Source organism: Merops nubicus, unplaced genomic scaffold (assembly GCF_000691845.1).
Source record: "Merops nubicus isolate BGI_N331 unplaced genomic scaffold, ASM69184v1 scaffold7203, whole genome shotgun sequence".
Lineage (NCBI taxonomy): Eukaryota > Metazoa > Chordata > Aves > Coraciiformes > Meropidae > Merops > Merops nubicus.
The window spans coordinates 118,132-139,685 of NW_008596836.1; the positions used below are offsets into that span (position 1 = coordinate 118,132).

A 21,554-nucleotide genomic window follows, 5' to 3' on the forward strand; every position below is an offset into this window, starting at 1 on the left:
AAGAGTTTAAGAGATTTAAACTTGTTTTGCTTTTGAGCCTGTTCATTTAGACTGTAGCCTTTGCTGGTGGGGATGTCTGAAGTCAGTGGTCCTTTGTGAGAAACTGCAGTGTTTGCTGAAGAGCATAGGCAGCCGTGTGGCAATATGCTCATGTATATTTTTACAGAAGTACAAAAGATGAAGTTCATTGGGTATATGTAGCTGAATAGTGCTGTACAGAACATTGATTACTGAAATCCTGGATTACAAATCTGTGTAAGCATTTGTTTCATGGATCTTTAGCATTGCCCACGTTTGGCAGAAAAAGCTGCATTTTTTCTCAGTGACATGCTGGTGATGGGGTAAAAATGAGGCGGTGTGTCTGATTGAACGTTTTGTCTAAGGTCTAAATGGCTCCAAGGGCACATGTCTTTCCCTTTTTCTGCCACTGAAACACTGAAGCATATGAGTTTATACAAGGCAAATTAAAAAATAGGTAAACAGCCTCTTACTTCCAGCTTGAGCTTTAAAGTTATTACTGGCTGTGGTTGCTGGAAATGAGAACTATCTTTTATTATTTCTAAAAGGATTTTTAGTGGAACAGTAGGTATGCAGAGGAAACTTTATAGAAGGACAAAGCTATATCATGATACCAGCTTTGAATGGTGACACATTGAACTTGACTGTCAATTTCAAAGCTGGGGAGGAAAAAAGAAAATAGGAAAGAAAGGGTAAAAAGAAAAGAAAGAAGAAAATAAACAGTTCTAAAACAGAAAAAAAAAAAAAATAATCATCTCATACTGCTTCTTCATGGGTTTACCAGCAGAGGGTGAAGTCACCTGTGGGACAAGTCAGTGTGGTGGTGGATCTATCAAAGACCTGAATTCCCACATGCTGAGCTCACTCATCCCACACTGCAGGTCTCCATCCTGCGCCCTGTCTTCTTTGTGAGTTGTTATTCTGCACCAGCTTTCTGGAGGTGCATGGGCTGCACTTGCTCACCTTCCCCTCCTGATTATGTATTTTTTTTCCATCAAGTTGCTGTTTTCAGAAGTAGCCAACAACTTTCCAAAGGCAGATGACCTGAGGTTAAAACTTTTTCAGTGATAGATTTGCATATGACATTGCACACTGCTTCTCCTGTGTATTCAGGCAGAAAGTCTTACACAGCAATATATGGGAAAAGTCCTGGTCTGATTCATCTGTCTGCAGTGATAAGTGGTATCCTCGACTGCACTGTTGTCTCTAACAAATGTGATCCATTAAGATGAAGAATTATCAAGTGCATCACTGAAAATGTTACTAGTTCAGTTGTTAACTGAGTGGCTTCAGTGCAAGAGGTATGAAAAGGAATTTTAAACTGCAAAATAATTAAGGCATGGCATTTTTACGGATTTCGTTTTTACTCTTTTCTTTGATTATTGCAAATTGCAATAGCTCCCAGATGTCCCTTTATTTTAGATAACATCTTGAGAAGTAACACAGACGACAAAGCCTAAGCATAGGGAAAACTGAATTTAATACCTTTTTTTTTATGCATGTGGAATTTTAATTTTGTTTTCTTATTAAACAAGGAAAATATCTTCATAAATTGATAATAATGGAACAAAATTAATTTGAATTAAAAAAAAAAAGAGTTGCGTATATAAATTCCTTGATATTCTGTGTTAAAGTCAGGCAGCCATGAAGAGTACAGACAATTCTGGTGACATAATATCTACCGAAGGCAAGGGGCAAGAATGGGTCTGCCTATATCAAATAGTACTGATGATCCTCAGCTCATTTCTGTTATTCAGTGAAATGCCAATAGCCTTGAGAGACTGGATGTGCAAAGAATGTTTCTGACATTTCCACAAAATTTGTAGGCTTTAAGTCAACCCTCAAAATGCTTTATTTGCTTTTTGCCTTGTACTTATAGTTGATTTCAGTCTTTATTCTTTTAGATACTATCCATCTATTTCTTTTAACTCTCTCAAGATTAGATTGTTTCTCTTAAAAAATGTTTTGGATATGCTAATACCAGGATGATATCAAGGATAAACACACTGCCGACAGGTCAATTAGTGCATCATTTGTATCCAAGTAGCTGATTCTGGCCTCTCTTGGAGAGTGTGTAAGCCATCCAGCTAATTTCATACTTTATGGAAGTTCTTACATGTCAAGATTTTAGTCCAGCATTAACATCTCACACTAGTTTGGTTAATCCATTCTGTTGATTCAGGTAATGAATAAAAGCAGTCCTCTATTTCTATGCTTAATGAACTTCCTAAATCAAAAATCTTCGTAACTCAATATGAAAAAAAAATTGGACTTTCGTTATGAGTGCTTTACAATTATAGAAACACATCAAATAGTTTATAGACCTTTTATAGATATATTGTAAGATTGTGTTAAACTGTTTGGGTATTAAATTAAAAAGCACAGCTCATTTATTATTTAGTCCCTCCTTAGCTCATGGAAGAGATTTGATTTCCCCAGTTCATCAATATGTATGATGACAGATTCACCATCTACAGTGGAATACTGCCCCAGGTATATTTTCCACATGATCGTGTTTTGCCAGACAGTGAGTCTGCTAGAAATGGGCAAGGAACAATTGATGCTACAATCCAAATTTAAAAACCTGTTAGCCAGTTAGATGAAAAGTGGACCCAGTATAAAGATAAGGATGATTTTCCAAGTACTGATTCAGGTTCAGATTTTGAAGATCATGGCAAGATCATCATTGTCCAAGGCTAGAGCTTTGCTTCACACACCACTGTCTTCCACAGTTGTTGTCTCGTTAGCAAAATCATATTTCTGATTGCCTAGAGCTCTGCCTTAGTTAAGGAATGATTTGCATGTATCTGGAGTTTGCAGAGCAGAGGGAGCTTGTTTTACAGATTTCATGAATCACTGACCTGAACTGTTGGGTCATGAAATGAAGAAATGAAAATACAAAAAGCACAGCACTGTTGGCTTTTTCATGCTGGGCATCAAATGCCTCTTTTAGGATTTTCCTTTTGGACCCACAGCAATCTAGCATCAGGTCTTGACTTTAAGCACCTTATCACAGGCAAACATGGAAGAAGATACTCAGTGTATAGGCTTTGTGTCCAGTCTTTCAGGACATTTTTCAACTCTTTTAAAAGCATAATTTTAAAGTGCCAGGAAGAAAATCCAGCCTATGGGCTGCCACCCGGCAAGGTCTTGAGCATCTCCTTGGAGCCTAGAGGTGTATCACCATTTCCCTGGCCCTCTGGATGTAACTAAAATCTCACTGGACTGAGACTGATGTGGTCATGAAGTCAAGTAGTGCAAGAAAGTGACCTTTTGGTTAACTAGCAGTATGTTAAGACATATGTGATGATGGAGAGGAGAAAGCCTTACTTATTATCCTGAGGGCTAGTTAAGTTCCTTTCCTTACTTTACCCTGAGTGGTGTGCTTAGTACAGCTTGAGTAGCAACAATTTTCTTGAAGTTACCCATGATAATCCCCAAGACGAGAGAATTAGACTTGGGTGCCCAGGGCTGCGTTGCCCCAGCTACGTCTGGAAACGGGTGAATGAACACGTGAGGGAAAAGGGGTTAAAACATACCCAACACCTGTTTCTTCTGCTCTGTTTGCAGCACTACGAGGTGGCAGAGCATTAGATCAGTGCCAGTGGGATGGAAAAGTATTATTTAAAAAACTAAACATTATTTTGTGGTTTGAAATGTTGGTCTGCACCCATGTGTTAAATGCTCTTGAAACATTTAGAGCAGGATATATAAGAGGAGGATATATTAATGGTCTTACTTCTTATTTTGTAAATCATTCCTCATGCTAAGCTTGTGTAGGCAAGTTCTACGGTTAGTCTAGACCAAGTTCTTATTTTCTGTCAGGATTTAGGAGTTTGGTCTAATGTTGCTTTCTCACTGAGGGATTTGCTCACGGATTAGCTCAGGGTTAACAGTTTTTTTCTTCATTGTATATTTCTTAAGATCTGTAGCACTCTTTATTATGGGCTGGAGCCCACCTACCAGGCCCAAATTGGTCGGACGTACCCTTTCACAGCGTCTCTTTTGCCAGGCTCTGTGCTTGCTGAGACAAAGAGTCATTGTGAAGGGTATGCTGCTTGGCAAAATCTTCACATTTGTTTTATGAATGCACCTATGTTTTAATCTTCGGCAGAAACAGCAGGAAATCTTTCAGATTATTCGAGTCTATCTTAGATGTACAGAGCCTTTGTGTTATCTGAAGCATGCCTGCTTTAGTGCTATATCATGTTTTCTGTAGCATTTACAATACCCATCAGCTGCCAGACTGTTAATTTATGATGGTAAGTGTTTGAGCACACACACATGCATGCAGGCACACATTCTGTGGAGGTCTCAATTTCCTGCCTTCCTGGCTAAGACCAAGCTGAGCGTTGCATTTAAGGCCAAGGAGCATCTTCTTCCTCAGTTAGACATACATTACATCTGTATTCAGATCCTTTCTGGGCATAAGAAATCCTAGTATGCCTTTTAATTAATCCATCATTTAGAAACATGCCCTTAAACTGATTTTGCATCCATTTGTCCTTGCTCCCAGGGTGATCTGTACTCAGCTGTTGAGAATTCACGCTTGTTATCTCTAAGAAAAGTGAATTCCGGGATATTTTCACAGCAGCTTTACTTACCACCATAGTTTATACATAACACATCCAAATGCCCTGCAACACATCCTATAGGGATCCCAACACTAAATCAACAATTCCTTTGACTTGGATGGACTAAGTTGGTTTGAGACATGGTCTTTGATCACAGGCTATTGCAGTGTCCATGACTAGAGATGGTTCCTAGGACACCTCTAGCTTAACTGGTCTCTTGCCCAGATCATTTTCATTTGTGAGCCCTTAAGTTTACAGGTAGGTTCTCTGCAAGGCAAAAACTGCCACAGCTCTTTCCTTGGGGGGAAAAAAAGAAAAAAAAAAAAAAAAGAACTTGTGAGTTCTTTTAGATTTTTGTATCTTACCTACAGCTCTATCATGGTGACCATCCTTATTCTTGATGCCTACTGCTGAGTCATCCTGTCTGTGTAGAGTAACATCATCTGGGTTTTATGAGTGCTTATTCCTTTGGTTGGTTGGTTTGTTTGGGTTTTTTTTTGTCTTCACCTTATTAACATCCTTGTTATCCAGGATCTCATAACTTCTAGTATCAATGACATACTGAAAGTTCTTTATTCTCCAAAACTGACCCCACCAGTCCATGCACTTGGTGAGAACCTCTTCCTAGTATGCCTTGAATGCACAACATTTCCTTAGAGTCTCTTCACATCTCTTACAGTCTTCTCACCATAGCCTGTAATATATTTCAATATTATCTATTTTCCCACTTCATCTGTTCTTTCATATTCCCAGATTGCCACCCTGTCCCTCAGCCACCTAATCCTTCAATATTCATCTTGAATGAAAAAGGCATACTGGAAAGGGTAGGAAAATGTTGTATGAAAAGTCTGAAAAAATAATTTTTTTTTTTTTTTTAAATAATTTGTTATGGCAAAAGTACATCATTGTGTGAAATGTGCTGAAATAAGATTGGAGTATGCAGCCTGATTTGTAACATGACACAAATTAAAGTATTTACTAGACACCTAGAAGTAAGAAAACCTCTTAATCAGGTTGAGAATCAGTTTAATAAGCATATTTGACACCTTTTTTTCTGCCTAAATATATTATCTTGGAACATAAGAATCCTAATGCTTTTCTTATCTGAGTTCAGCTTGATAATAATCAGAGACCAAACAATGCTTTTGGTTTCTATGAAGACACAATTTAAACAGGAAAGTACAAAGGGCCTGAAGCATCAAGTGCTATGAAATCTGCCCTCAAAAGCAGTAATTTTCTTTTCCCAGCCTAACAAGTTTCAGTTGTCAGGAAACAGATTAATCTCCTCATTCTGAAATTTACTATTGCTGTTTGCTGATTTCTCATGGTGCAGAGATGTTGGAAATGTTATCATAGCAGTTCTAGAGTACATTTTTTGTTTTGGCAAAAAAATAATACTTTCTTTGGCAAGGAATATTCTAAATATTCAAAAGCAAAGATTAACATGAGTAATTGAGAGCAGAAATGTCAAAATAAAAGTAATAAATTAGTTTTTCTCACATTCTCTGGGAAATTAAAATACAAATATTACTAATAGCAGTCTGTCAGTTTACGGCTTTGACTTTCCTGAGGACCAGCATGTTATCTTTAATCCAGATACCAACAAATAGTTTAATATTTTCTGTCATAGCCTCAGATATATTTTTTTTTTTCCCTGTGAATCTTGTTTCCTTCCACTATCCTTCCAAATAATTTTTGAGATGTATATAAATAAAAATGTGTTCTTAACCCTCAAGGCCAAACAGCTTTTTTAAAGACTTCATTGAAAAAAAATGGAGAATTTAAACACGTGTTTTTGTATTGACACACTTTAAAAAAACACAACAACAACACATGACCATAGGTTAAAAAACACTCAGATATCTATTTTCTAGAAAGTCATAAGTTTTAGACTATACATTTTAGCTGAGCAGATGAAGATGCTTTTTTTATATGATACATCAAAGTATGCCAAAATGGCATGGCCTCTGTTGACTGAAAGATGCAGAAGGCAATGAGTCAAATGCATTAGCTTGGTCTCAGAAGAAGACCATAATGTACAGCAGAAGGAATAAAAATGTTAACTGACATGTTTAGTTCAGTTACATGTAGTCCTTATCCTCCTCACCAAAAGCTTGTGTTCAAATGGACCTGCACAAGCACAAGCTCTGTGTAGCTTTAGCCATATGTTCATGGGATTAAATTGAATACTGAAGCCCAGATCTTGTTGGTTTTTTTTTTTTCCCCTTTGGCATTTACCAAATATATTTACAGATAAAGATCTTTCACTGTTTTTGTTGCAAACCACTGGATGTGGTCTGAGTGCAGTCTTAGCTGTAGCACCTCTGCCAGGGAATGGCATTTTAAAAAGTAAAATAATATTTGCTTTCAGTGCTTTCTCTTCAGGCACCTAATCCTCTTAATATATGACTCTCACTGTGAAAGTATCAATTGAAAGCTGTGGCTTTTTTAATACAAAGAAGTCTGAAGTGTACAGAAGACTTTGTTTTTCTGCAGTGCTGGGAGGGTGCCTGGTGATGGATCCCATCGGTGGTGGGACGGCCAACTTCCAGCAAGCTGCTGAGCTCCCAGAGAAGTCCTTGGTGCTGCAGCATGGTGCTCAGCGTGAGGTAGTCATTGCTCTTGCTTCTTGACAGAGCAAATTACCCTGCTCGGAGCTGAGGGCTGTGTTTTCAGTGCCGCCTTCTGTTCTTGCAGGGCTACTTTGGTGTCGCCTCTCTTCCATGCTGTAGCATGGACTGAGAGCTACCTCAGGGCTTCCTAACTTGAGACCCACCTCGGTTTCTCTAGGGTGCATTAGGGTCCACTAGCTCTTGGATGCCTAAACAGTAGTAGCTGAGTAAATTAGCATTCATGCTCTATTTTCTAAAGGTTACTGTGCACGCATTCACCGGCCTTACATAGCAACGCAAGAACTGCATCTTAAACTTCACTTGATTGACAAACTGCTTTTGCCTCACTGAGCTTGTAAATAAGATTTAGGTATTTTGTTGGATCATTAATCTGTGGATTAGAGTCTCCCTTAATAGCTCCATTTCTAATGCCGGGTGCACTTTTGGAGAATAAGTATGTTTATATTCTGTATGCAGTTTCTCAAAAGAAGTAGCAGCAGGATGTATAGATGGTGTTGGCCAGGGCTCCACATCCTGAGTGAGCATCGACAGTCCCGGCCCCGGCATCTAACTGTGGGGATTAGCCCATGGGACTGGCAGATCTGAGCACCCTGTGCCAAGATCATGCCTCTTGTACTGATCCTCACAGGAGGCACATGTGCTGTTCAAGAGCCCCCATAAATCAGGAGCTTTCTCACAGCTATTTCCAACCAAGAAGTACACAGCCCCTTTTACACCTCCTGAGACAATCTCAGAAGTAAAGCAGCTCCTAAAACGAGGGACTCTTTCTCCTTCCTCTCTTTTGCACCCTTCACCTATTGAGAACTAACTGGAGGCCCATTACAGGAATCCAGGAAAATTGTCCTCCTTCTCCCATATATCAGTCCTGCACTACCAAATTTGGCATATTGTCTCATGCAGTGTTTTATTGTCCCCCAGATCACGTTATCAGTGGGGCAATCTCACAAAGGTTAATAGCATTGCTAGGTTGTCTCTCAGTCTGACATTCTTGCCCATCACTCTAAATCCAGACATTTTACCAGTGGCATTAGACATCTCTACTGAAGTTAATTGGATGCTGCTTGCTGCTGACTTCAGGCCCAACTCTATAAATCCTAACTACTTGTGGCTGATTGTCCCTGCTCTTAACTTTCATTTCACAACTGGGAGAAGTACATGTGGGATGATATACCTGGCTTTTGAACCATACTCTTTGACATTTGCAACCCAATTATTGGTCACCTTGGCCATTCATTCAGTCCAACTGTCCTCCCATTGGTATGCCATGTGTCAACACCTACTCCATATATTGGCCTAATGGGAAAATAAACAGTAAATTATGAGCCTATATAAATCCATTAAAGAGTTACTGTGACTCCATAAAACATGGGTATGAAACAAAAGTGCTTTATGCAGTTTCTCGTATCCCAAGTTGGAATTGTTGCTCTGTATTTTTAGGAGGTTCCAGCTTACCGAACTAAGGCAAAAAAAAGTATCTGTTGAGGGCCTTGGTGTCCATATAGTAAGAGTACAAACCCTGAGGGCTGTGCATGGTAAGATTTTGATATTACATTCTTGAAAAACCGGTTGTCATCAGTAGAATAGAGTAAATTTATGTTAATTTTTGATTAAATATTTTCCATTCCACAGATGGAAAGTACACTTCCTAGGCTCTGCTTACATTTCACTGACCCTTTGCACAGCAGTGAATGCCATCCTGTGGCTGCAAAAACCAAGTGCATGTTAAAGACTAATTGTGCAGAAGGATCAAAGTGCTAAGAATATTTAAAAGTTGCGATCTCTTAAAATTCCTCCTGCACTGCAGGAGTAGAATGTGATCTTCTTATTATTCAGACACATAAAGATCCCTTTCCAGGACTTCAGGCACTGTGTAATTAATTACTTATACTAGTATTAATTGATTAATTAATATTAATAACCTGAACATTTTTAATGCTCTGAGTGTTACTCAGGGAAATTAACTTTTTGGGCCAGATTTTTTTTTTTTCCAACACATTTGGAATGTTGAAACTTTGGGATAGCACTTCCTGCTGTATCATTCCCCCCAAATAACCTCATTCCTATAGGCACACCTACTTACTTATGCCAGCAGCATGGTCTTGACACATTCTGAAAATTATTCATATGATTTTTTTGGAGGATCACTGGCTATATGTGTAACAGACTGAACCAACAGGGAAAAAAATCATACTAAGGAATTGCATATGAAATTGCTATTTCTTTAAAATGAACAGCAAATCCCACATTTGCCTGAGTGTTAAAGTAAGATTCTTCCCAGTCAGTTATAACACAGGTGTTGGTGGTGGTGCTGCAGTGGTACACATCTTCTCAGCCCTATAGCTAAAGACTTACAGCTTTCAGCTGCTTCTTATGCAGCTGGAGCCCAGGGCTGGGCAAAAGCTAAATGAGAAATAAAAATACTAAAATGAGGTTGTTGAGCTCTAGGGGCAAACCTGTTTCTCACCAAAGTGTGGGAAAATTCCTATTGAGTTAGAGGATTTCATAGCTGGCCAAATCCTTCTCCACCAAAAAAATACCTGTAATTCTTTGGCTGCTGAGACATGGGCTCAATTCATCAGGGGAATATTTGTCTTTACACTGGCTCTGTTTGTCCCTAGCCATGCAGAATCTACATACCCTGCTATCCACGGTGTTATTTGGGATGCTGAGGCTATTTAGGTGTTCATGGAGGTTTGCAGAGTTTCCACAGGAAGAAAGCTGAAAAGAGAACTAGACTGACTACATGAAAAACAGGGTTACGGAGAACTAGTCCCTAAATGTACACTTAGCTGTGTTAGTCTTGTCTAGTGAAAATAAAGGGAAGGTTTTTGCTGTGTCAGATGAAACACAGTCCTAATGCACCCCTTGGGGAGGAGGATGATGGTTCTATCCTGTATCACCAGAACAGTTACCTGAATTCCAGTTTCACATCTTGTGTACTGAATATAGTACCTGAGCCTATTTTCCAGGCTGAGTTTTCAAAGCTGGAAACTGAATTTTGAAAAAGTAAAATGGTAGTCAAAGAATATTAGTTTTGCTTCAAAATCACAATCTGTGTTTTTTCCCTGTGTACGCTCCCATTCAGATTCTTAAGCAGCTTGTAAAATTGACCCTATGTCAATGTAAACTGGATAGTAGATATTTATAGGACACTTAATATCGAAGACAAGTGGAGATTGAGATAATAAGGCTTGTCCGTGTTGCCTATTAGATGAAACTGTGATTAAATATGGCCCAATTAATGCTTATTATCTGTCTAAAATTAATTTGTCACAGAAAGTTGTGAAGTAGGCGTCAAGAAGTCAATTAGAATTTTTATTGCTAAAATCAAAGCAATTCTTGCTGTGTTTTACTTCAACCTGGTCTGACAAAACCAGAACGATAACTGGCATTAAAAAAAAACCTGCCTTGGGAAGAGCCCCAGTAACTAACCTCTGTATTCTTTCTTATCTCCTTTACCTTAGTGTACTTATTATTCAAACTGAACATTTTTATACTACTTTGTAGTATATTTTAGGGTGTAGTCCTCATCTGACTACAAAAATTCCTTTATTCAAACATACATAAGTAATTGCTATGGTATTTTCCTCAAAGTTGATTAAAATTTCGCTTTGCACCTTATTACTAACCAAAGAAACTTCTAGCAAATAACTTGACTATCATAAAAAACAAACAAACAAACAAAAAAACCACCCACAACCAAACACATCTTTTTTTTTCCTTTTAGATTAGTGATAATGTTCACAGCAATCTTCCTGAGTGACTGTTCACTAAACCCAGATCAATTCCTGAGGCCTAGAGCATCTATTTCTGTCTTTTGCAAATTTAGAATAACTCTACAGGATCAAAAATTTGGAACAGATTATATCCTTTTAAGGTCTGATTTTATACAGTTTCTACCTGGCTAAAAAATCAATTTTTTTTATTAATCAGATTTTTAACTGATAAGGTCTATTGAACATAAAACTGGAGAAGCTTAATTTCTTTCCCTGAAAAAACTAAATCGTATTTAAATGTCAGAGGCTACTTGTCAGGGTATTAGCTATAAAGCCATCTTTGCAATGAATTGCAAGTATGTGTGGATGGAGAGCTTTCATTATTTCTTGCATACTGTGGAAAAATAGCGTAAGATGGAAATGCAGTATTTTCAGCAATTACTGATGGGACCCAAAGTCTTTTACCTTGAGATCACAGGTTCTAGCATTGCCTGCTTTGGTGTTGATCAAATGCTTGTTGTTCAGTGATGCATTCTACAGTAAGGGTTTTGAGGAGGGAGGGAGTACAGAGAGCAGGTTTCTATCTTTAGTGAAATTGCAGAATTCATCACCAAAATTGTAGTTACACAATATGTTTTCCTTCAGTAGCCAAACATCTTAAGAAATTTCCCCCACCCTGATTTATGGACCTGGTATGCCTCTCCTCATTTTTCTTTCTCACTGCCATCACTCATTAACCATCTGCCTTTTGGGGGGGTTTGTTTTCTTTCAGCAGTTCCTTTGAAACCCTGATTATTTCAGTAGCCGTGTTGGTAGCACAGATGCACAAACAGTTTACTGACGGGTGAAGGTAGTTGCAAACTGATGACAGGGGAAGAACAAATGGCTGGAGGAGGAGCTGGAGATGGGTCTGGATGCATCTTAATCTGCCTTTCTGCCAGAGAGAAGATTGTGTCATCCCCTGTTAGCACAACCAAGCACTGCTTGCTAGAGAGATTGAAAAAAAAAAAAAAGAAAAAAAAAAGTCTTCTCTTACTTTTGAAAATACTTGGTTCTGGTTCATATAGCAGCATAGAATTTGAATGCAATGTGCCTGTAATTAGCTTTAAGGAGTTACAGCGTATATCTTTCATCTCATTGGTGGCCAAATAAATAAAATAAATTGCATTACCTAAATAATAACAATATTGTTTCAAGATTGACCATCACATAGCCTCACCTGAGGGTGTTTCATCCAACATCAGAAGGCACTGGCTGTTGGTATGCCAAGAATTGTTTAGAAGTCAGTTTTAATATTATAGTTTAGGAGAGGAGATGATATTTCCTTTGAAGACTGAAAGTTTTAGTTTGATTTATTACTGTATTGTAATAAAAACTGTATGCCACAATATTACTAAGGGCATGCAAAGCAAAATTCTTTGTGCTATGATTTTTCTTGAAGGGAGTTCAACAGCCTGTACCACATTAGCATGAGGCAGTGCTGCTGACTTACTGCAAAATAAGATGAAGGGCTGTTGCCACACAAAGGAAATTACCTGCACTGAATTTGAGAGTTGTTGTATCTTAATTTCCCATCAGTTTGACTATCTGGAGACCTATACCATAAACTGGTGCAGCTGCACACCCAAGAAAGGATGTAAAGTATATATCATTTTGCTGCTTGATTAATTAACTCCACAGTGACTATTACTATAGCTTGATTAAATTTTGGCAATATATCAGCGTATATTTTTGAGCACAGCATTTCTGCTGAGAGTTAAAACATCAAATAAATTATTAATATTGGGCAAAGATCTTGGAAGCATGGATAAAATCTTGTGTCTTTATTCATAGCCAGAATGACTGCAAGTGTTGACTGATCTAGTATAAAAAATGAGACATGTTAGGGACATGTAACAATCTTCGTAATTTTAAGGAAACTTTGAAGAGGGTGTTTGGTTCCTGCTTATAATGAAGATGAGAATCAAGTGATTTTGTAAACAGAAAATGAAGGGTAATTGAATATTTGAAAAAAGAGCAGTGCAGTGAGCTCAGAAGTTGATGCACAAAAACTGAGAGCTACTGTATTTCCTGAGTGCTGAGATAAGATTTTTGGAGAAGTGCGTTCTCTGTAGAGGTAGATCTGGTAGAGGGGAACTTAACAATGTTTCATCACAGGTGTTTCTTATCACAGTAAAATCAAAATTCACAAACAACTGAAGTAGATGTTTAGGTATGAACGGAATTACAGTTGATATAGAGATTACTACTGACATTAAACTGCATACATATCTTAATTTGCAAGCTTTGTGTTATTTAAAGCTGCTTGAAGTGAAATATTCTCAGATTTGACTACTCATTTGGTGTTCACAAACCTCTGTGATTGTAATCTTCACTGTCAGCAGGAGCTGAACACCTTCAAAGTTTACTGTGAAGATCAATACACAACTTTTATCTTCTTTCTCATTTAGAGGCTGTGAGGGTAGTTAGACTTCTCTTTATTAATAGGTTATTTCTGAAGAGGTGCCATATGACTATAATATAAAAATTATTTTTAAACAATTTTGTATGAATCTTTATTTTGCTGTAAGGTGTCAGTCTGAAGATGTGTAAATGTCCTTGGGTCCAAATATTATCAGATGACTAGAGTGTAAAAGCAGCACTTCTGCTTTCCAAACTTTTCTTCATTTAAAAAAGAAAATCTGGGATAGTGAGATGCATTATTGTAGCCTCATCAACAAAGAAAGGAAGTTCTTGATATACTCAAAAGACCCTTACAGTTGTTATTTGGAGACTGTTATTCATACTACGATCATCTCAGATTTTCCAGTCTTCTAGTGACAAACATCACAAAGTGCTCAATGTGAGATGCAATGCTTGCAATTTCACCACTTCCAATGGTGTCTTAACACCTAGAAGGTCAGGAAAAGTTGTAGCTGAGCAATGCGTGTTCTTACTGGATGATTTCAGCTGAATCTAAAGTGATTATATACCACTGTTAGGCAGTAGAGTTGAAAATTTTCTGTGTTTAACCCCACCAGTGGAAGTAGGAGGCATATTTGGGCTTCTGGAAAGTGATCGGCTTAGAGTAACTTCTGGACAAAGTTTTATCTACAGTTTGTCAAAAGTAAAACTGTATAAGCTTGACATTCCTGAGGACTGTAGTTTTCATTTTACTTCATGGAAAGAAGGGTAAGATACTTCACTTTCTGAGATTGCCTAAAGGAGTTTCTTTTAACAGGCTGCTCTGTTGGCCTGGGAATATAATGGAGTAATGGTTGGTTCTGCACTTACCGTAGCATGTATTGATTGAAGAACACTATAAATGTAGCCTGACGCACAAAGGTTGCCCCTAACTGTAATGAACTTTAAAAGCAATGCCCATGGAAAATTACTATTTTTCTTCTAAAGTCACTGTCAAGAGCTCTGCAGATCCTTCCCTGTATTGCTACTAAAACTAAAATACGAGTCTTAAGTTTCTTTTTGGAGTTTATGACTCGTTTACTGTTTAAATTTTCAACAATCTCACAGAATAAAATATAACACAGAATAAATGTCGTAGTAGTAGGAGGAGTACTAATAGTAGTAGTAGTTCTGGACCTTTAAGTCACCCGTTCATGTCATTCTGCTAGGTCAGTTGGTTAACATCTACTGGTCTTGGTACTGTGAGTCTGACAAAAGATTTGAAGCCTCTAAGACTCTCTTCAGTACACTCTTCTAATATTTAGGTTTGCAGATACTTCAGGGAGCATTTAACTCCAAATGAAAAAGCCTTCCTTCCTTCCTGTCTTTTGGCAATACGGCGTTGAAATTACCTGATGTCGTCGTTAATTCTCGAGTGGTATAGCAGACCATTATGCATCATTTTCTAGCTTGAATGTGGCTGGAAGCCATTGACTTTCCTAATCAGCCACCTAGAGTGTTTGTGTCAGTAATAATCTCTATTTAAAATGTACTCTAAATTATTTATTTTTCATAGCTGGCCGGAATGAATGTATTGAATTTTTTTATGATTGAAAACATGAGTTCCCAGGTTAGTACATTGTAAAGGAAAGAAGGAAAGATGGATCATATTGATATGATTGGCAAAATGCAAGAAATAATTTGTCTTTTGGGACAGCACTATGTTCTATTAGGATAAGCAAAATAAGCAGCTGCCCAGTTCTTTTCCACAGCTGGATACAGGGTTAGAAAGAAAAGGCATCTAGTTTGCTACAGCTAACTTAGTATTTGCGTTGAAAAAAAAGCACAGCGTACGTACCTTTTTTTCTCTCCTATTCTGTATGTCTCTGAGTTATACTGCCTTCAATTTGTAGCAATAATCCAACATACAGTTCAGCAATATCTCACATTGCAGAGAAATACTTCCTTGTAAGAATTTAGTTGGAAGTTTAGTCTCTCTCTGAAGTAGGCAGAGATAGTAATTCAGTGTATTTGACTTTAAAGTTCCATTCATCCTTCAATGAGCTCTCCTTTATAGTCTTTTATTTCTCTTACTTGGGCTGGATTCCAGAGACTCTTACAATAGGTATTGCAGCTCGTTTGCGCATTGGCAGAAGAAACAAACCCATTAGTCACTAACAGCAGGGGTATGCCTCAGCTCTCAGGCTCCCTTTGATCATTTTTCTGTCTCCAGTAACTCAACCAGATTTTCTTTTCTAAAGTTTTCTGAAGCAAAAGTGGCATTTCTGGTTGGGGGAGGGGAGAGATTTTTACCTGAAAACCTCATTATGCACAGTTCTCAGAGGAGACACAAGCACCTCAGCTCCTCTTTTTGCATTAAGCAGTTATCATACGAATGAAAATAAACAAGAAAATATGACATCTTCAGCATTTTGCAATGCTAATGACAGTAATGTGTCAGTTCCTCTCAACTTAAAAATTGGGTAGGCTGAGTACTTCCTCCTGCCAAGGAATGATATGGAAGAAGATTCTTATTCTTCTTGAGGTTTGATAACTCATATTAAACACCTGCTGATTGTCTTGTTATACTTGTTGAAGTAAGATCCCTGCCAGCTACTCTCTCCAGCTGTGTTAATAATTATCTTGGAAGTCATGAGCTTTTGTTAATGAGACTCAATATTGTACTTCTAATGCAGGAGGGTAGTCTTCACAATTGCATTCGTATTATGAAAAAATTCAAGAGCTAAAGCTTTTTCATTAAGTGCCACAGTCAAATGCATAGGAGGAGTGACTACTTCAAAGCAAAATTATTTTTGTCACCAGCACTGAGATCTGCTAGACTGACACAGTGTTTTATCCAATACTTTTACAATAGATGTCTTCTCCATGCCTTCTGCATGGTCATAAAAAGAAGACGTTTTTGTATCTAACACTCCTGTTGTTGTATGTTAGTGCTATCCTTGGTTTTCACTGAGAAGGTCTACTGCTATGGTAAACTCTTTGTAGTTGTTCTGTGGACTTGAACATAAACATGAATACGGAAGTATCTCTCAGTCCTGTAGGAAAGATAGCATTAATGTCTATAGACCAAACCTACTGAAGTAGGCTCTGCGGAAGAAATAGAAATTGCCTTACTTGGATTTTGAAAGTTCTGTTATTATACTGATTTTTTTTTTATACTGTTCAGAAGGAGATAATTTTGCACATGTTTCTTCAAAAATACATCTGTTGTAAGCAGAGGATATTTCATGAGGTCTTGTCCTGGTCCATCCAGCTGAAGGAATTAGTGTAAGGGATGTGTGAATGTTGTTACTCTACCAAAGAAATTTCTAGGTAACCAACACCTATATGTTTATTGGCTGACAGGGTTCAGTTAAGTCATAAACATTGAAGCCAATGGGTAAATGCAGGTTCCTTACAGAAAGTGCTCATTTTATTAAGAAAACTGTAGTTGAACTGTCTATCAGTTGTGGGAAAACAGCAGTGATGCTTAGGATTTCACCATGAAAGTGTTATAAAAGATTCTTGTTATTTTTGCCATCTGATGTCATCAGACCCCCTTAAACATGTCAGCATATTCCTTTTAAGATATTCCACCCTTGGCAAATGAACCAACCCTTTGTATAGTTGGTCAGAGTTAAAACTCAGCTGCTTTCATGGCCATATCCCAGCTTTGGGAGGTGATATCCTCTGTTTAGGCTGTGTAGACACATCATGAGCAGCAATATCTAACCAGAAGGGCAGAGGGGACAGTAGCTAGTAAGCCCATCTCAGATTGCACATGGGCAAGAAGTGGAATGTCTGCACCCTCTGTGTCTGGAGAGCAGAGTCAACCCATAGACTGGAGGAAGTGTTCAGCATTTAGGAAAGCACATGTTCACCAAGCAGCCATTCCCCATCTCTTCTAGGATGGCTTTAGTTCTGGTCCTCACCATTTCCCCATCTTGATAACTGTGAGATTCACCTCTTGTTGGGCTTGTGATGGCATGTCTTGACAAGCATATACTGAAAGTCTGTCATTCATCTATATGACCTTTCTTCTCTGTTTTTTTCCAACCATGCCATCTGCAGGTTTCTAAACAAAAGGCCCTCATTGGTCCTGAACGATATCTTCTCTTCTGGCAAGCTCTGCTGTGCCTTGCATATCTGCCTTTCACATTTCCAGAGATAACAGCTGTGAATTAGCTTTTGTATCTTTGTTCTACAAATGTCCCAGCCTCCCTCCTTTCCTTGGCTACTTTTAGCTGTAATTTCCAGCTGTTTAAGGATTTTACTGAGAACTCTTGTAATGTTTGAAGCAAAACTGCCTTGGTTGGAGGGGCCCCTAAGTGCTGGTGTGATAGAGTGTCCTGATGGAAATGGTATTTGTAGAGCGCTGTGCTGAGCAACCTCTCCAGTCCTCCCCAGTTTTGTCTGGGAACAATTTTGAACTGGCAGCAATTTGTTATTTTGTTTTAATGTGTTGTCATGGAGGTTTTTTTCTATAGGGGCAGAGGAAATTTTTGCAGCTCTTTTACCCAGTTTGTAGCTGGAACCTGAAAAGCCAGGCTGGGGTCAGGATGATGGAGCAGAAAAGAGGGATCAGCCGGCGCACGGGTTTACAGCTGGGGGAATGATCACATCGCCGGTGTGAGGGCAGCTTAATTAATTCATTTACATGTCTGCAAAGAGAGCTTTAACTCACACTTCAGCCTCCCTTGTCTGGCACTCAGAGCTTTTCAAGCAGAGTTGGAACCTGTCATTTTGAAAAGTTTTGAGTGTCACTCAGAGAAAAAGGTTTAGCTGGTAGATAACGTTTTCCTCTCCGGGGACATAAAGTTTGTTAGACCGAGTAGAACTAACTAACTTCAGACCTTCTGTGTTAATTTCTGTTAAGTAGACGATGTATTGTATTATAGCCATTACTATTTTAAATTAGCTGTAAGCAAATATTTTCAGTGCAACTCTTCTGTTATTGAATGGATGTCCCGCAAGTTTTGGCTTACAGAAACAAACAAATGCGTGCATGTATTTGCTGCCACAACACCATTGTAGTCAGGAATTCAGCAGTAGCCTAACAAACTGTCAGACTGTGTATGGGTAGGACAGGAGGAGAGCTTTGCGTCTTGAGCAGCCTGTTGACTTAAGTAGCTTTTTCATCATAGTTGCTTGACTGTTTATACCACTGTGGTTTTCAGAGATTTTTTAACATTAGCAGTTACAAACTTTTTCTCTCCCCTCCCACCATTTTTTATAGATAATCACAGAATGGTAGGTATTGGAAGGGACCTATGGAGATCATCTAGTCTGACCCCACCCCCTGCCCAATCAAGTTCACTTAGAGCAGGTTGCACAGGAGCACGCCCAGGAGGTTTTGAAAGTTTCCAGAGAAGGAGACTTCACAGCCTCTCTGGGCAGCCTGTTCCAGTGCCCTAGTCATCCTCATAGCCCTCCACTGGACTCTCTCCAGTAGTTCTCTGTATTTCTTGAACAGTGGAGCCAAAAACTGGACACAATATTCCAGATTTGGCCTCACTAGGCCACAGAGTGGAGAGAGAAGAGAACCTCCCTTGATATATTGGTCACTCTTCTTAATACACACCAGGATACCATTTGCTTTCTTGACCACAAGAGCACACTGCTGGCTCATGATTTACTTGTTGTCCACCTGGTTTCCCAGGTCCTTCTTCATAGAGCTGGTTTATAACAGTTCAGCCCCTAACCTCTACTTGTGCATGGGGTTGTTCTCCACATGCAGGACCCTACAGTTGTCCTTGTACTTCATTAGGTTTCCCTCCACGACGTTCTTGCTAGAAGGTTGAAGAAAAAGTCTTTTTTTTTTTTTTTTTAATAAAGTTGAGTGATGTTCTGTTCAGGAAACAAAAGTTTCATGAATCTTGAATATTTTTTTCCATGCATTAAGAGTATTACCCCCACAAAAAGCATTTTGTTGGTGTTTTTGACCAGCATTTAAATAAAGGTGTCTCCAATTGTTTCTGTGCACAGTATAAGAAAGACATTGAAGTGCTGGAGTGGGTCTAGAGAAGGGCAACAGAACTGGTGAAGGGTCTGGGGAATGTCTTATGAGGAGTGGCTGAGGGAGCTGGCATTATTTAGCCTGGAGAAGAGGAGGTTGAGGAGAGACCTTATTGCTCTCTACAACTCCCTGAAAGGAGGTTGTAGTGATGAGGGTGTTGGTCTCTTCTCCCAAGTAACTAACAATACTAGAGGAAGTGGGTTTAAGTTGTGCCATAGGAAGTTTATATTAGATATTAGAAAAAAATTCTTTACTGAAGGATTGGTGAGGCATTGGAACAGGCTGCCCAGAGAGGTGGTAGAGTCACCATCCCTGGAGGTGTTCAAAAAACATGTAGGCGTGGCACTTTGGAACATGGTTTACTGGTCATGGTAGTTTTGAGATGACAGTTGGACTTGATGATCTTAGATGTCTTTTCCAACCTTAATGATTCTATGATTCTACAGCCTGTACTAGCTGGCATCATTGTGTATTTTATCTGTGGTGTCAGAAATCCTCAAAAAGGTTTTTCTTTGTTGATCTGTGCTCTTGCCAAGAGCTTAGCCAGCTGTACCAGAGCAGAACAGAAGTCGAGGGAATCAGCCTCCAAGTGGGGCAAAAATTATTCATTGCTGAAATCCTGTAATAGAAGAATGGTAGAATTGGCTTTTTGCTTGCTCCAGAAGCTCTGAAGTTCTCCTGGAGTGGTGAAGTAGAGAGGCTGAGGTGCCAGGTGGTGTTGCTCTCACCAGGTGGCAAGGCAGGTTCACAGCCACGTGTGCAGCCTTTTGGCATTACAAATGCCGTTTTGGAACGGGTAGCAAGTGGGAGCTGGATGGCTGAGTACACTGGTAGTGAGCTGAGGGTCCGTTCCTCACAGCCCCTCGCCAGTCACTGACAGACGGTGCGTTGGTGGCTTTGCAGGGTGGGCATGGTCCCTGCCTGGCTCTCAGCAGACACTCATCTCCATCGCAAGGCGATGATGCCAACAAGTGCTAATTGCCATCCCTGGTGATAATCTTAGGAGAGACAGGCCTGAGGCAGATGCATGTTGTCAGGAGAACAGGCTCCACTCTCCAAATGAGTTGCGGGCTGATTTGGGGGATTTTACATTGCCACTATATATTGCCATACCATATATTTTTCTTTAAATAAGGAGTTTCAGTCCCTAAGGCTGTCAATCTGCTCCCTTCCATTGCATCATTTTTTAAAAGTGTACTTAAATGCAGGAAATGGAAAAGATCCTTTTACCTTTCTCATAGAAAATGTTGTGGTTTTTCTGCTGATCTCAGTACTCAATTGGGGTTACCTAAGTTAGACTTCCTTTGCAAGGAAGGGACAAAGGCAAGGGACATTATAACCAGAAAATTTTGCTTTGCCTAAGGACTGAACATAAAGACCTATGACACAGGAATGTTTAAGGAAAAATAAAGCATTGAGGAGTTAAACAGCAAAGCAATCGATGTGCAGTGATCAGTATGAGCAGGGAAGAGTATGTAATATCTTGGCTCACTACCATCAAAAATTGCTACTGTGGGAATTGGCATGTTAGCATACGTAGCTCAAAGTTAAATTTGAACTTCTTTCATGCAAACAGAAATAACTTTCTGCCTTATTTCTTTCTCTTTAAAAAATGCAATCGAAATACTGAGGGAGAAGTTTGAAACATATTGATTGCATTTTGAAAGCATATTATCAAATCTCTTGAGTGCTTGTTGATCTCGGATCATCTCGTTTTCACAGTGTTTCAGACTGAATATTATTAGTAATTCTGCTTAAGTTGCAGCTAAATTACTAATTAACTTTTGTCTCAAAGATTTTGTTTCTTAAGTGTGGCTGGCAGCACAGTGCATTCTTTACACAATGCAGCTGAAATTTTTCACTACCTGCCTCCCTGTGTCCATTACAATCATATAAAGCAGTTTGGGAATTAATGAGCTGTCACATCTCAGGTAATGAATGAAAAGAACTGACAGAAATCCTTTTGTTGTTTAAGAAATTTTAAATAATTAATGGAAAAAAAGTGACAGAGATTCTTTTAGGATTTAAGAAGAAATGTATCTTTCAATTCATTGCATAACTAAAGAAACTAAAATATGCTTGCAGAAAAACAGGGATCCTGCCTGCTTAATGGGTTCATTCTAGTTCTCTCTTCTGAGATAAACTTGCAAAATTTGAGATAAAAGAATTTTGTGTTTTGAGAAATAGATTCCTAGTCCACCGTTTCCCCATTCCA

At 38.8% G+C, this 21,554-nt stretch overlaps 1 protein-coding gene across 1 annotated transcript in view; it reads left to right on the forward strand.

Moving 5' to 3' along the window:
- Window positions 1-21,554, forward strand: part of FAT3 (FAT atypical cadherin 3) — a gene marked incomplete at its 5' end in the record, with an annotated part of 157,083 nt that overhangs the window by 95,965 nt on the left and 39,564 nt on the right. The gene's annotated exons all lie outside the window — the stretch shown is intronic.